The 15459-nt window shown below is 38.0% G+C and overlaps 1 long non-coding RNA gene across 1 annotated transcript; it reads right to left on the bottom strand.

Annotated features, from left to right (window-relative positions):
* Positions 1–3752: 3752 nt before the first annotated feature.
* On the bottom strand, positions 3753–8399 carry LOC141351112 (uncharacterized). Its single transcript, XR_012359309.1, has 2 exons — positions 6383–8399; positions 3753–6305 (listed from the first exon to the last, which is right to left on the bottom strand). It is a non-coding gene; the product is annotated as an uncharacterized lncRNA (long non-coding RNA).
* Between the last annotated feature and the right edge of the window lie 7060 nt (positions 8400–15459).

Here is a 15459-nt window from a genome sequence, read left to right on the forward strand (position 1 = left end):
ATTATCAGTACATGTTTCTTATCATCAATTAGAGACAGATAATTTTTGTTAATTCTTTTGTTTAACGAAATACGATTTTGCAATATTGGGAGGCAGCTTAGCTTTTGTAACAGCCTTCACATCAGGAGCCCACAATTGAGGATGAATTAAATTCTGCCTGTAGTGTTGTTGCATTTGTAGATTTTGGAGCAGGGCCAGTCTATACGGCAAAAAATATTTTTTTTGCCAAAAATATGTTTTAAATACATTTTCTAGAAAATAAAGCTTAATTCAATATATTTTTGAATTTAGAAATAAATTTAGTTTTAAACTGTATTAACATATCTTTTTTAAATGTATTTCAGGAGCAAAAAGTAAATTTCTAATTTTACAGCCCATATGAAAATAAATTCTGGCCAAAATATAAAAGTTTGTATAAAATATGCAATTATAAGTATATTTTAGCAGTTGAAAATGCATTTAATTTTAATCTTTTTAAACCTGTCATGTTTACGGGTGTGAAACATACAAAGTTTTTCTTCCAATGCAATATAAATGCTTTAAAATATATTTAAAAAATGGCCAAATATTGGTGAAAATACATTATTGTAAACATATTTTAAAATATATTTCAGAACATATGTTTCGGCCATTTTTGTATATTTTGAAATATATTTAAAATTAAATTTGAAAATACATTTCTACCATATGGGAGTGAATGTACTGTGTAGTGGGATGTATAAAAGTCAATGGGTCTCATTCACATATACGCACAAATTTGTTAATGAAATGTGCGTTTGGACATTTTAACTAACAAATCATGATTCAACAAAAATGTTCATACTAAAATGTATTTTACAAAACGTAAAAACAACTTCGACCACACGTACGCAATAATCATGAACAAGAAAAAAATATATAAAATATATAACACATAGTGGTTGCAATCAATTTATTTAAGCTACATTTGAACAAAAAAATAGTTAAATAAAATAAAAAAATTTTGTTTAAATATAGCGTAAATAAATTAATTGCAACCACTTACCTTAAAAATATTGAGTAAATTGAATGAATAATTTGTTTCAGTGTTCTTTTCCTTGTTCATGATTGTTGTGTGTGTGTGGTCTGAGTTGTTCTTGCATTTTTTGAAACATTTAGAAAAAATTGTAAAAAAATTTTTGTTAGTGTTTTGTTGATTTGTTATTTGTTAGTTTAAACGTCCAAACGCACATTTCACAAACAAATTTGTGCGTACACATGCTTAGTAACAATGAGTCTTATTTACTATGTATGTGTGCTAATAAATGTGTAAATGATCCATGTTTTCTCTCTTACAAATTACTTCTAATGCTTTTGTTTTGCTTGTGTTGTATTTATGCAAGTATTACGTTTACTCTGAACTTGCATGCAGGTGGAGAAACGAAGAGACGAATGTTTGGAAGCAACACAACATCAACCAGACGGCACTAAAAGTCCTTTGGGATTTGCAGGTAGAACTCAGTGAGTAGAGACTCTGGTTAGATTACACAGAGGTTTGATGTCCTAATGTGCTGATGGCAGTGTAAATTCATTAACGATTGGTTAAATCATTCAGACTGCTGATCCTAGTGATTCCTCATGTCTGCACATGTGTAATGGGGTCCCACTGGTGCCGTTAACCTTTAGCATTGACAAATCTGAAAACGCTGAGCGCCATTGATCCGTTCGATTTGGCCAAGATATAATTGTAGGGAATATGTTTCAGTGAGGTTATACTTCAGCCATCTAAAACATTACCATACTCAAGATTTTTTTCTCTGTGTGTTGTAGGGTCCTGTGACGTCATACGGTAATTGCATAGCTCATGAATATTAATGGGGGCAAGTTGACATTGTCAGGTAACCTTCCTAGAATGTCCAATCACATTAATATTTATGAAACAAGTAGCCTAGAAATGAGGGAACCTTTTGTTCCTTTTTCTATTTGTTCCTTTTTCTGTGTTTCCATTTACATACTGCTGATAGACGATGTTGGAGTTTCGTCTTTTCAAAGAGTTAATTTCACAAGCTACTAAACATTCAGATCGACCTGACCATCTTATCACTGTGCATTGCATCACGTAAATAACAAAAGGTTGTTTCTATCACCTGGCTTTACTCAGTATCTAAGGTGCAGACAAATGTTAGTGAAAGGGACACTCCATTTAAAAAAATGCTTATTTTCCAGCTCCCTTGGAGTTAAACATTTGATTTTTACCATTTTGGTATCCATTCAGCTGATCTCCGGGTCTGGTGGTACCACTATTAGCATGGCTTAGCATAATTCATTGAATCTGAATAGACCATTAGCATCGCGCCAAAAAAAATTACCAAAGAGTTTCGATACTTTTCCGATTTAAAACTTGTCTCTTGTGTAGTTACATCGTGTACTAAGATTAAAATTTAGATTTTCTAGGTCGATATGGCTAGGAACGCTACGTAATATCATTGCGCCTGCTGCAGCCATGTTACAGCAACAAAGTCCTTGATTATTACACCAGAATGAGAGTATAGTTCCTAGCCAAATCGCAACTTTTAATTTTCCGTCTGTCTTAGTACACTACAGAAGTCAAATTTTAAATAGGAAAAATATCAAAACTCTTTGGTTATTTTTTTGCACGATGCTAATGGTCTAATCAGATTCAATGGATTATGCTAAGCTATGCTAAAAGTGGTAGCGCCAGACCAGGGGCCTCATTTATAAAGCGTGCATACGCACAGATTTGATCGTAAAGTTTGCGTAAGCAAAAATCCACGGTAAAGTCCATATTTATAAAAACTGTCTTTGACGTGGAAAAGTGCTTAGCACCACGTCAGGGTCTGAGCAGACGTACGCACATTTGCTTGTCCGATCGCTGTTTTTGGAATATAAGCCATTCTTGCTGTTTGAAATTGGGTTTAAACATTGACAAGTGCTCTTTTATATGTCTGAGATTAATTACGCATCGAAAAGATCTGAAACTGCTCGACTGCGCGCACAAGTTCAAGTTTATTTGCAATTTATAGATTTGAAAGTGGTACGCGCGTTTTTCTGTGAGTACGTTCGGTTTATAAATCACACGTACGCATTTTTGTTAAATGATCTTAAGATCAAATGTAGGATGGTTTTTACGCAGCATTTTATAAATGAGTCCCAAGGAGATCAGCTGAATAGATTCCAAAACGGTAAAAATCAAATGTTTAACTCTATGGAAGCTGGAAAATAAGTTTATTTTCAAAAAAGTGGAGTGTGCCTTTAACAAGGTGACTCCTACTCTTAGCACTTAAAAAAAATGTTAGTTAATCAAAAAAATGCAAAATAGACTAGACGGAAGTTACGTGTGAAGCCTGTATAAACAGTTTACTATACACTCCCCAAATAGCAGACTACTCCGGGCCGGATCCGCTGACTTTGGCGCAGATCCGGTTCAGAGTCATCTGCTGACTGGGTCTCTATTAAGCTCTGTGAATAAGACGAATGTTTGTAATGAACAGATATCAGACTCAATAATATGTGACCCAGTCTGTGAAAGTCCAACTAAAGTAGTTTTTTATGATTTACTGTTAAATAAAATCTTCCTACATAATGTAAAGATCATTCTGTGATATATAACCTTAATACTGACTGAATAAAGTCATTTAAAAGATTAAAATGAAGTGAAATCATTATTTGATGCTCTTAATCTCACCATTAGATTTTGAGACTTCAATCTGGATTTCACAGACAGGATACATTTATGTTTTTTTCTCAGTGTTAATAATCAGAATCAGTTCAGAGAAGTTTCAGTCTGGTCTTTATTTTTTTAAACAAGTTTGTACAAAGAACACTTAACAATGTTTCTGTTAGAAAGAGATGCTAAAAAGACATCGAATCCTTTTGACCATGTATATATGTTAACGTACATAAACTGCGATTAGTGTGCTACTGTAGAAATGATTGACATTTTCTTTGCTGTTGTGTTATCAGCATCACTGTCATATTGTCATCCCTAACATCAAAATTCACTGTACCATTTGTTAAGTAACAACATTGCTTCTAAAGTTTGTACTATATTACTTGCTATTTACTCAGGATTGCTTTCATGCCAACCTACACATAAACAAAACTTTATAGGACTCTATCTCACAATTAGAAAATGTTTTCTTTAAATCAGTTTGTGGCTTTTACCATAGATTTGAAAGATTTAAAGGTGGGGTGCATGATTCTTGCAAAACTTTGAAAAAGGGAGTCGGACATCGTTACCTGGGTTGCGCATGTTTGGGGCTTGTCTATCAAAAGAAGGTCCAGAGTCTATTGGGGCAGGGGCGTGCCCGTTTTAGGTGATTTCAAATGTCAACATTGGCTTTCAGAAATCATGCACCCCGCCTTTAAGCAAGTTTCGAAAGAAATGGTTTACCTAAAAAAATGACAATTCTGTCACCATTTACTCTTGTGTCGTCGCAAATCCACATTACTTTCTTTCTCCAAAAAACAGAAAAATTAAGTATGTCACTGGTTTTGATGCATCATAAGAAAATATTTGAGATGAGACTTCCCAGACGACTCCAAGTTGCATTCACTCAGGATCCGGGTTTCCAAGAGAAAGTACCGGTACATGTTTGGAACGACATGAGTATAAGTAAATAGCAGAATTTTCACTATAGTCTAAACGGTTAAATCCAAACACACAACCATTTTAACAGTCGACTAGTCTTCTGTAAATCTTCATACATTTGTGGTTTTCCCAAACAGGTGCACTTCAATCAAAAAGGGTTTCCGGCTTTAAATCTCTTGAAACTCTTTCATGCGCATTCTGTTGCATGCGTGGCTCTCTTTCACCGTGTTAATCTGATTTCTCTGAATAATTCAATGTCTCCCCAAAGTGCAGCCAGACCTGAGGAGTAAGTGTGCGGCAGAATTTTAAAATTGAGCAAGAGTCTGGGAACATCAAGATTAGAGGAGAGTTTGACAGATTTCTGCTTTCTGCTTCCTCCACCCAGAGTTCTTCATCATCATACAGTATACCAGATTATTTTCTCTCTCTCTCTCTTTCTGTCTGCATCCTCAGGAGACCCATATTAACTTAGATATCACTGACGGCTATGACTTGCACCTCCTGGCGTCCTGGCAGAGACGGAGTTGATAAAGTAAAGGAAGAACCAACAAAGACGGCACCCCAACACATCGTCTACACTTCCAGTAAGAATTGCACAGTAACTAGACACCTCCCATTATAAACAGTGAATCAACTGTTTCTGCAACTGCTCCTAGAGGGCCTGTGTACACCTTTGTATATGTTTGATGAACAATTGAGAGCGAAATGTGAGCCGTAAGCTCTAGAAAAGCAGAATTAGATTTAAAAGAGAAAGCAGCTGTTTTCCAAAAACATAGTTAGCTACCTCAGGCTGTCTGTTTCTTACGTAGGCACCACACTACCTGTAATGGAGCCTTATAAGCATATTAGTTATCAAATACCATTGTTATCAGTTCATGCACCGTCTATATATCGTAGGCATTTTTCTTACAATGCTGCATACTGAGGTAGCTTACTATTTTTCAGTGGCGGCCAGTGACTTCTTTTTTTCGAGGGCGCTCGATGCGAAGTTCGTCACAACATGTATGTAGCCCGTCATGTGTGTGGTTCCTTTTTTAAAATATGTGTTCTGCGCGTCAAGTGATCCTTTGTGCATCACATATCTTGTCAAAATAAGTGCCTGCTGCAGATGCATCTAAAGGGTTTATGATAAAAGAGACGCTCACGTTTGCCAGATACTCGCATAATGTCACACATAATCAGAGTCTACTGTTAAAGGTGCAGTGTGTAGTTTTTAGAAAGATCTTTTGACAGAAATGCAAAATAATATACAAAACTATATTATCAGGGGTGTATAAAGATTTTCATAATGAACCGTTAAGGGCTCGTTATAGTCGTGCGTAGGTCCTACGGCGTAGGTTCCGCGTCGGTTTTCATTTATACTTTTGCGTCGACGTGCAAACACACGCGCAAACCGCTATCCACGCGTGCAACCACAGTAGCAGCGCAACCCTCAGAGAAGAAGAAGCTTAGCAAGTTAACTCACAAACAAAGAAGAAACAACAACTTGTTGTGTATGATTTGAGAAGACCAGCAATGATGGAAATAAATAAACAGCGACTTTCGTTGCAGTTTGAGTTAAATCACTCCTCAACTTGGTTCATCTTTGTTTTCACCATCGCAAACGGAAATACATATGACGCAGTTTTTTTACCTGACGGGAGGGGTTCTGGTGGACCAATCATAGCACTTGTGGTCCGCGTAGAATTGACGCGCTGTTAAAATTTTTGCGAGGTGCACGTCAGGCTACGCAGAGCTACGCACAGGCTACGGATAGCCACTTACGCACGACTATAAATCACCCTTTATGTGTTTATTACTTTAGAATGAGACGTTTTTATCTACATACACGAGAGTCCCCTTACATGGAAGTCGCCATTTTGTGCCGCCATGTTTCTACAGAAGCCCAAACTTTTTTACTAAGTTGTCTCGCACGTGACATGTTTGTCCGGTGACAGCTACCGTAGCTTCTCTGTGTTTTAAAAGCGAGGGGTGAGCAGAGGACTGAGCCATTGGTTGCAATGCGCAAAATGACCACTAGTTGCCGCAAAAATTTACACATTGCACGTTTAAGGGAGTGTCTTGCGTATATTTTGTGAACGTGGGCGTCTCTTTTATCATAAACAGGTTTTGACGCGTGTGCAGCATGACCCAACAAACACATATTTTGAAAACGCAAGCAACACAGATGACACTCCGAACACTTATTTTGAATTAGCACCCCGCAGATGAGCAGTCAGTAGCCGCCACTGCAATTTTTTGGAACAAAGCTGGTGAATGTTTAGGACATGAAAGGAAGAAAACATTTTAGAACTGAGAAGTGCGTTTGTGCCCGCATATTAAATTGAACATGAGATCAATCACTTCTCTGATGTCACCTCATTGAAAATATAAGATGTTGGCCACTTCGTTACTTCAGATGCATACGCAGACCGCAGACGACTTTGTGCCGGATCCACGTTGAAGTCGGCAGATCTGGCCCGGAGTCATCTGCTGTCTGCGTAGAAAAGCCTTAAACACTAAAACACCGGCAAATCCTCGGCTTTAGTGTATGTTTGTGTGTTGTGGGAGGTTGTGTACTAGTGCTGTTTTATATTCACATCATATACATACACGTTTATACAATATTTATATTTAGTCAACTTTTTGCTTCTGTTAACCCTGATACATGAACAAACAGGAGTATATAGTGTGAGTAAACATGTAAATGCAACAGAACCTGGGACAGATGGCATTTGCTCAGTGCCAACTTACTGTAGTAGTAAAACTGGCCCCGTTTCATTTACAAGCAAGTCCAGTTAGACCTTCGGACTATCTTATTTCCTTCATTTTATTAAGGATTAACCTGTAGTTGTGTATCTGGCTTTAAAGGCGGAGTGCACAATGTCTGAAAGCCAATGTTGACACCTGAAACCACCCAAACAAACACGCCCCCACCCCAACAGAATCCGGACCTTCTTTTAAAAGACCGGCCCCACACATACGCAACCCGGCAAGGATGTCGGTTAGTAGACACGCTCCTTACTGCTGATTGGCTACAAGTGTGTTTTGGTAGTCGGCCCGTCTCCTTTTCCAAAGCGTTTTTCAAACATTGTGCACTCCGCCTCCAAATGGCATGCTGATAAATGTTAATCGACATCATATATTTTGCATATATTTTCCATGTTTTTTTCCTAGACTGAACAGGTTGTTTACTTTCTCAAACCCCTACGCTGCTACATTTACATTTAGGATCTTGTTTATCAGATCGGGATGTGTTTTGACGTTGGAACCAGATTAGTACTTAATGGACAACTCCTGTTAAGAGCACAAACCACTTTTAAAAGCCCTTAGTACCAACCCAGACAGCAGACGACTCTGGGCCGGATCTGCGCCGAAGTAGCTCCATCAGGTGCGGAACCGGCCCTGAATCGTCCGCCGTCTGAGAAATCATACATAGACAAAATGGTAACACTTTACGATGAAGTTGCATTAGAAGATGTATTCGCTAACATAAACTAGCAATGAATAATGTAGCTAATTAGCATTTATTAATGTTAATTTTAGTTAATGCCAATATTCTTTATGCATTAAAGGGCACCTATGGTCCGATTCATGATTTTACATGTCCTTTGGTGTGTAAGTGTGTTTTAGTACATGTTAACGATATGCAAAAGGTAAACGATGATGCGAGTTATCGTCTCCAACATAAATCTTTTTTCTTGGACTACAACAAACACACAGATTGTAGGCAACAGTTTACTTCCTGGGATTGGTGATGTAGACAAGACCGACATTATGCACGCTTTGGACTCACTGCCTGTACGTTCAATATTTTACTATGTTTTTACCTCAACTTAGATGAATAATACATACCTCTCTTTTTTCAATGTGTGCACTTTTAATCTTTGTACAGCGTTTCTTGAATGTGTTAGCTTTTAGCCTAGCCCCATTCATTCCTATGGCTCCAAACAAAAGTTTTATTTTGTGCCACCATACTTACTCGTGTAACTACTCGTGTAACAGTCTAAATAAGGAAAACATGGAAGTGTTTGGTGGCTTCTAAATTCATCCCTGTTTGGAGCCATAGGAATGAATGGGGCTAGGCTAAATGTTAACACATTCACAAAGCACTGTACAAAGATTAAAAGTGCACGCATTGAACAAAGATAGGGATGTATTAATTCATCTAAGTTGAGGTAAGAACATAGTAAAATATTGAACAACGGTGGTGTTTTCCTTTAACCCCTGTTAGCATTGCATTGTGAGCGAATCTTTCAAACATGGTAAGGAGCGTCACATTTCCGGCTGACATCAGAGGTATTCAGGTCAATTACAACGTACAGATTAGTTGGCCAATCAGGGACACAGCGCTGTTCAAATCGATAAGTTTTGTACAAAATCTGTGTGTTTCAGGAACACATTGTATTATAGCAAATACACAAAATAATGTTTTTAGGAATAAAATAGGTGCTCTTTAACAATTACAACTTCTGATTTTATAAATGTATTAGTAAAGGCTAAAATTATTAACATGAAGTAAGATTCATAAATGCTGTAGACGTATTGCTCATTGCAAGTTCATGTTAGCTAATGCATTACAGACAAAATGTACAGTGCATATGAAGTCAAATGAACAAATGTGATTTCTCACTATTACAATATTACATGTCTCACGACAGGTAACTAGCATGGCATTCAAGCATTGGTTACAATTAGGGCTGTCAATAGATTAAAATATTTAATCGCAGTTAATCGCATGATTTCATGAGTTAACTCGCGATTAATCGCAAATTAATCGCACATTTTGATCTGTTCTAAATTTACCTAAATGTAACACTTTTTAGGATTTTAATGCTCTAATCAGCATGGATTTGGATAATATATATGCTATATGCAAATGTATGTCTACAACAGCCTGTTTACATTTTCAACAGAACCATCAGCCATAGTTTTATAAATGTTTTTGCCTTTATAGTAGGGTAGGAAGGTGGGGTTCACCTGCACCCGAAAGGTATATTTTTTTAACCTAGTTTTTTGTAATCCTTAAGGTGTCTAGAAAAGGAATTTTGATGTTCCCCATGCAAATTATTGTCCCATGTGTGATTTTTTGTATCATCTTTTGTGTCCGTGCTCGACCTTCGGCCGTGAAAAAGGAAAACCCCAAATCAACATAGAATCTGCACAACACATTCCACAGACACAATCCACCCCACTTCCTCTTCGTCTTTGCATGAGGAATTGATAGATATGAGGATTGTCATGATTAGATGATGTATAATGCATAAAAACTCAAATAAACACAAAAAAATTTAAATAAAATTGTGACATTGGATCACTGGAACTCCTCCCCTATGGACCCTATTGATATATGTCTTCTAACTTTTGTATTTTGACAGTCTGTAAGATGTCTAATAAACAAACGTTGATGATCCACACCTGACATATTGTCACGTGTATGTCTTTTCTGGCTATATTGGTTGCCTCCCTGGATTTCCAAAAAAAAGCAAAAAAGAACATTTACATAACGTCTTTTTCAAACTGGTATATATTTGTAATGCTTCAGGTGTCTGATAAACATATTCCACATTAAAATATTGTGCCAAGTTTTTTATTAAGATTGGAATCAATTTGAAACTTAGAGCAATAAGTGTGGTCGAAAGCTAATAACTCTGAAGGCCTTCGGAAAGTCCAGACTTAGCAAGCCCAAAATACAAAAAAAGCTGTTTGGAGTAATCCAGTGCCACACTGTATCAGTGCCGGCCCATCTTCCCAGCTTCTCTTTTTTTGCAATTGATGCATGCTAATCATCCTCAAAAAAGAGAAGAGTGATATTTGATGGAGAGTCTGAAAAATATACTCCTCTTCCAAGTTTGAAGCTGCCTTGAAGACATTAAGGAAAAATAAAGTCAACACTGTTATACTATAATAGCTAATTGGCTAGTTGGTGATCATTGCTAATCATGCCCAAGTCAAAGAAACACAAGGAAGAAAATGATAGTGAGTTTGAAGAGTTTAATCCTGCTACAAAGAAATCCAAGAGAGATGATGGTGTCAAATCATCATAATAATAATAATTTGTTACATTTATTTAGCGCTTTCTGGCAGCACTCAAAGCGATTTACATATGAAAGGGGGATTCTCCTCAACCACCACCAATGTGCAGCATCCACCTGGATGATGCGATGGCAGCCATATTGCGCCAGAACACCCATCACACACCAGCTTATTATTGGAGAGGAGACAGAGTGTGATAGCCAATTAGTATGGGGGGATGATTAGTAGGCCAAGGGGCAAGTTTGGCCAGGATGCCGGGGCACACCCCTACTCTTCTTCAAAAGACATCCTGGGATTTTTAACAACCACAGAGAGTCAGGACCTTGGTTTAAAGTCCCATCCGAAGGACCACACTGATGGCCATGTGAGAAGGACTATGTGAGATACCTCAGTTGGATTCAACCCAGGAAGAGACTGACAACCGGGTTGTTCTGTACTTGCTGTATGCCGCTCAACTGGGACACAAGGTGGCTGTGGTGAGGACTGCAGACACAGACATTTTCTTCATCCTCCTACACCACGCCCAATCCGTCCCGCTGACCATCTACATCGACATTGGGATCGGAAAGCACAGGCAGATCCTAAATGTCAGCGAGCTGGCAGAATGTAAGTGGGCAGACTACTGCACAATACTCGGCCTCTACATCTTCACAGAGAAAGCTTTACAAGTACCTTTAGAGGCAAAGGGAAGGTTGGGTCTCTGAAAAAGCTGCAGAGTAATCCAAGTACCATGCAGCCTTCAAGTGAGTTTTTTCAAGGCAGATATTCTGTAGCATGTAATGGCAATTACAGTTTTTTACAGATGCTAGGACACATTTCTCAATACATAGGTCACTTTTGCAAAACTCTTCACACAGTTCTCCTAACCAACTTTCAGCTTGGCAAACCAAGGTGGATCTGTCCGGGCTCCCGCCCTGCAGAGACAACCTGGTCCCACACATCAACTGTGTCAACCACCGTCTGGCTATCTGCAAGAGAGCAGCCACACCGATATTCTGGTGTCCCAAGCCCATGATCCTGGCCAAGGCTGGGAAAAGACTGAAGGGGGTACACTGGAACCAGTGTGGTCTTGTGGACCTATCCTCCCCACTTCACTCACTGGCTTGCTGGAGGAAACAGTCGAGGAGATGGATGGAGATGGTGAAGACGACGAGGAGCAAGAGATCGATTATGAAGACCTGGGCTGTTTCTCAATGCCAAGAACGCAAAGAACGGACTTGCGTCCTTGTGGAGATTGAACTTGCCAGGCGACCTCGGAAGAACGAACTCAGAAGGTCGCTAGAACACAGAATGCACTTATGAGAATTGAGATGTGTGCGATCTTCCTGTTGGTCACCTGACCTCCGCCATTGTTTTGCCTCAATGACTTCTGGGGCGTAAAGCGATTTCAGCGCGCAAGTCTGCACTCGATGCATCCTCGATATCATGAACACATCCGGGTATTTTCATGCGTCCTCTGTACTTGCGTTCTTGAGAATTGGAATGAACTTCGACTGTTAATGATGACGTAGAGCGAGGACACGAGAACGCAAGATCGCTGAAGATCGCATATTGAGAAACAGCCCTGCTGTATGATGAATAGACTTCATTGCCCTTGACCTTTGATTAGAATCACTTTTTTCTATTTCAGTTTATTCTAAGGGGGATTTGTTATACCCTATATATACACATATTTGACTATATGAGTGGTTTTCTCTTTTGTTTCTATAAATATAATACCATAATAACGGTTTGAATAGTAACTCCTTATTATGGAAGATGTTCAGTTGGACCAACATGTGACAATATTTTAAGTAGGGATCATCAACATTTGCTTCTTAGACATCCTAAAGACTGTAAAAATACAAAAGTTAGAAAACATATATCAATAGGGTCCATAGGGGAGAAGTTCCACTGATCCAAGGTCACAGATTTTTTTTAATTATTTGTGTTTATTTAAGTTTTGATGCACCATACATCATCTAATCATGACAATCCTCATATCTATCAATTCCTTATGCAAAGATTAGGAGAAAATGGGGTGGATTGTGTCTGTAGGATGTATTGTTCAGATTCTATGTAGATTTAAAATTTACATTTTTCACAGCCGAATATCAAGCACGGTCACAAAAGATGGTACAAAAAATCACATATGGGACAATAATTTGCATGGGGAACATCAAAATTCCTTTACTAGACACCTTAAGGATTACAAAAAACTAGGTTAAAAAAATATACCTTTCGGGTGCAGGTGAACCCCCCCTTCCTACCAGACTATTAGAAGACCTTGTTCTTTCTCCATTTCTGTTTGCTGCTGCATCATTTGTGACCTGTGCTGGCAAATTGAGTTGGGATGAGCAAATTTTCAAAAATGTGTCATTTATATTTTAACATTCTCTATTAAAACACTTCAAAACAATTGGACCAATTGTTGGAATCTGACAAAGCATGACAGAACTATACCTGTTAATGCAGAGCAAAAACAATATCAATATACATACATGTTTTTCTTTTCTTGTTTAATTTTGACATTGAGACAGACCACTTTGAGGCTGTTTACACTTGGCATTAACATGTGTTTTCGTCGATCGGATCACAAGTGGACGACGTTAATGCCAGGTGTAAACGGTGTTCAAAACGTTTTGAGCTCGTCCACTTTCGACCACTTTCAACCACATCCAGAGGTGGTCGAAACCACTTTCGATCAGATCGCTTTGGAGCTGCGGAACGCACATGTGGTTGAATGCGTTCGAACAGCCATACGCGACCGCCTTCTCTCCGCCCATTTATCTAATCTGAGGTATTAAACACAAGTTTTACGTCTTTTTTTACTTCTGGCGTGAACATTCGGTGAACAGCGCTATTTTTAGCCTTTCATTGATAAAACTAAGCGGCTGATCTTTGTAGTTTCGTTTTGAAAGCGTGTGAAAGTTGCGCGATCCTATTTCATCAATTGCGCTGAAAATTCAAAGAAAGCTCTTACATACTCCAAGCCCGTAGGCAGGGGGGGTTCGGGTGGTTCGAACGAACCCCCCCTCACTGCCAAAAGGTCCAGAATTTAAGTTGTTTTTCGCGTGATTATTGTCATCATTGTTTTAATCAATGCTTGTGACAAATATTCTGGGTTCCTGTTTAAAATTAATATAATACATTATTTAAGCTGGATGCATGACCGTACCCACCATTGAGGTCCACGAGGTCCGGATTTCGGTCATTTTCTGATGCTCGTTTTATTTGACTCAACGCTCAGCGCTTGTTTGACTTCTGGCTGCGCTACGCAGACCGATCGGCATGTGACGTCTTAGCAGCGCGAGACCGATTCAATAGTAAATGACTCAGTATGCTTTTAAATAGATCTCGCGGTAGTGTGGTGTCACAGGCCAACAGGTCTGCGCTGCACCCCATTAAGTAAGACAAAGTCAAAATTATTTCGAGATGACCAATTAAATCAAACCAGGCAGACAGAGGTGCAACACAGTGGTCAGATGCGCAGTTAGTGGAAGTGCAAGAAAGATGTAAGTAATGTAAGTAATCAAACGCTGACTATTATACAGCCGTTTAATGACGAGAAATATGAAACGCAGTGATTGTCAAGGTTACGAGACAAGAAACATTACTGCAGGTGAGCACATATGGGTGTCCAAATTTAATGCACTGCTTTCACTCCCTCCAGTAATTCACTTCCCGTTATTCAGTGTGTTTATTAACAAAATCGCCACCCTTTAATTCTTTAAGATATCTTTTTACTGTATGATTAAATTCACTGTTGCACTGAACTGCTGCGGAGCTTGAAAACTTGAAAGCGCGACGCATGACGTGCGCGGTACAACGCTTCATTCACCGGTAATGCGCGTGCACGGAGTTTAAATGAGCCCATATTCATCTTTTGGCTTAAACATTTTATTGCATTCGGTCTTAAAGCCCAATAAACAATACCTGTTGAATTCATTAAAGTTTATTAAATAACAAAAGAAGAGAAAGTCACTTACTGGTCCTGACTGTAACCTTGAGCTCTGCTATTAAAAGTAAGTTCGTGGAGTTTTGTTTTTCTGAACAACTTTTACTAAAGTTACTGCAGTTAACACGAAACCTTTTGCTTCATTAACAGACAGTAAATCAGATTGGAGAAGTTTAAAATTAAGGCTTGCATTATGTTTACATCTTACACAGTTAGTATAATGCAGTAATGCATGCAGGGCAAGAAGAATATCTATCTAATATGGGGTAATTATGTGACGTAATCGTAGATTCATTTATGCTTTTTTAATAATTACAGTTTTCTTTCATGGGATATGGACCCCCTAAAGTAGCCTCTGCCAACCCATTTATAAAATTCTAGTTCCCTGCATTACTGATGTTGTATTTAAGCATATTAAGTGTCTATTAAGTGTGTGCATATTTTGAATTAATTTAATAAACTAATTATTGATAGCCTTTAGTTAATTGACTAAAATGATCCTATATTCAGTAAGCCTATGTTTACTTTACTGACATAGCCCATTGTGCCCAGGATGGTAAAATAATTATTACAATGCATTTCTATACTGCCCTACAAAGGCAAAAGACCTTAACTCACTAGAGTGTGAAACTGAGAAAAATGACTTTAAAGTTTAGACTTTTTAGTGAGTTTCAGTTGTCAGTTAATTTATTCTTTATTTTTATTTTCTTGAAAAAAAACATTAAAATTGACTCAAGATACTTATGCAAATAATAAAGGAGGTCTTGAATGTCATAAAAATATCAATAAGTAATTTTGACCAAAAACGAAGGGGCAGTACTGACATGGTTTGAAATCTATAGTTATTTGATTCTTTGGTTTTCTGATGTTTTTTGAAATTCATATATGTAGAGCAGACAAATATTTTTTTCCTGGGGTGCATGCCCTAGAAAAATAC

The sequence above is a fragment of the Misgurnus anguillicaudatus genome, chromosome 19, assembly GCF_027580225.2.
Source record: "Misgurnus anguillicaudatus chromosome 19, ASM2758022v2, whole genome shotgun sequence".
Lineage (NCBI taxonomy): Eukaryota > Metazoa > Chordata > Actinopteri > Cypriniformes > Cobitidae > Misgurnus > Misgurnus anguillicaudatus.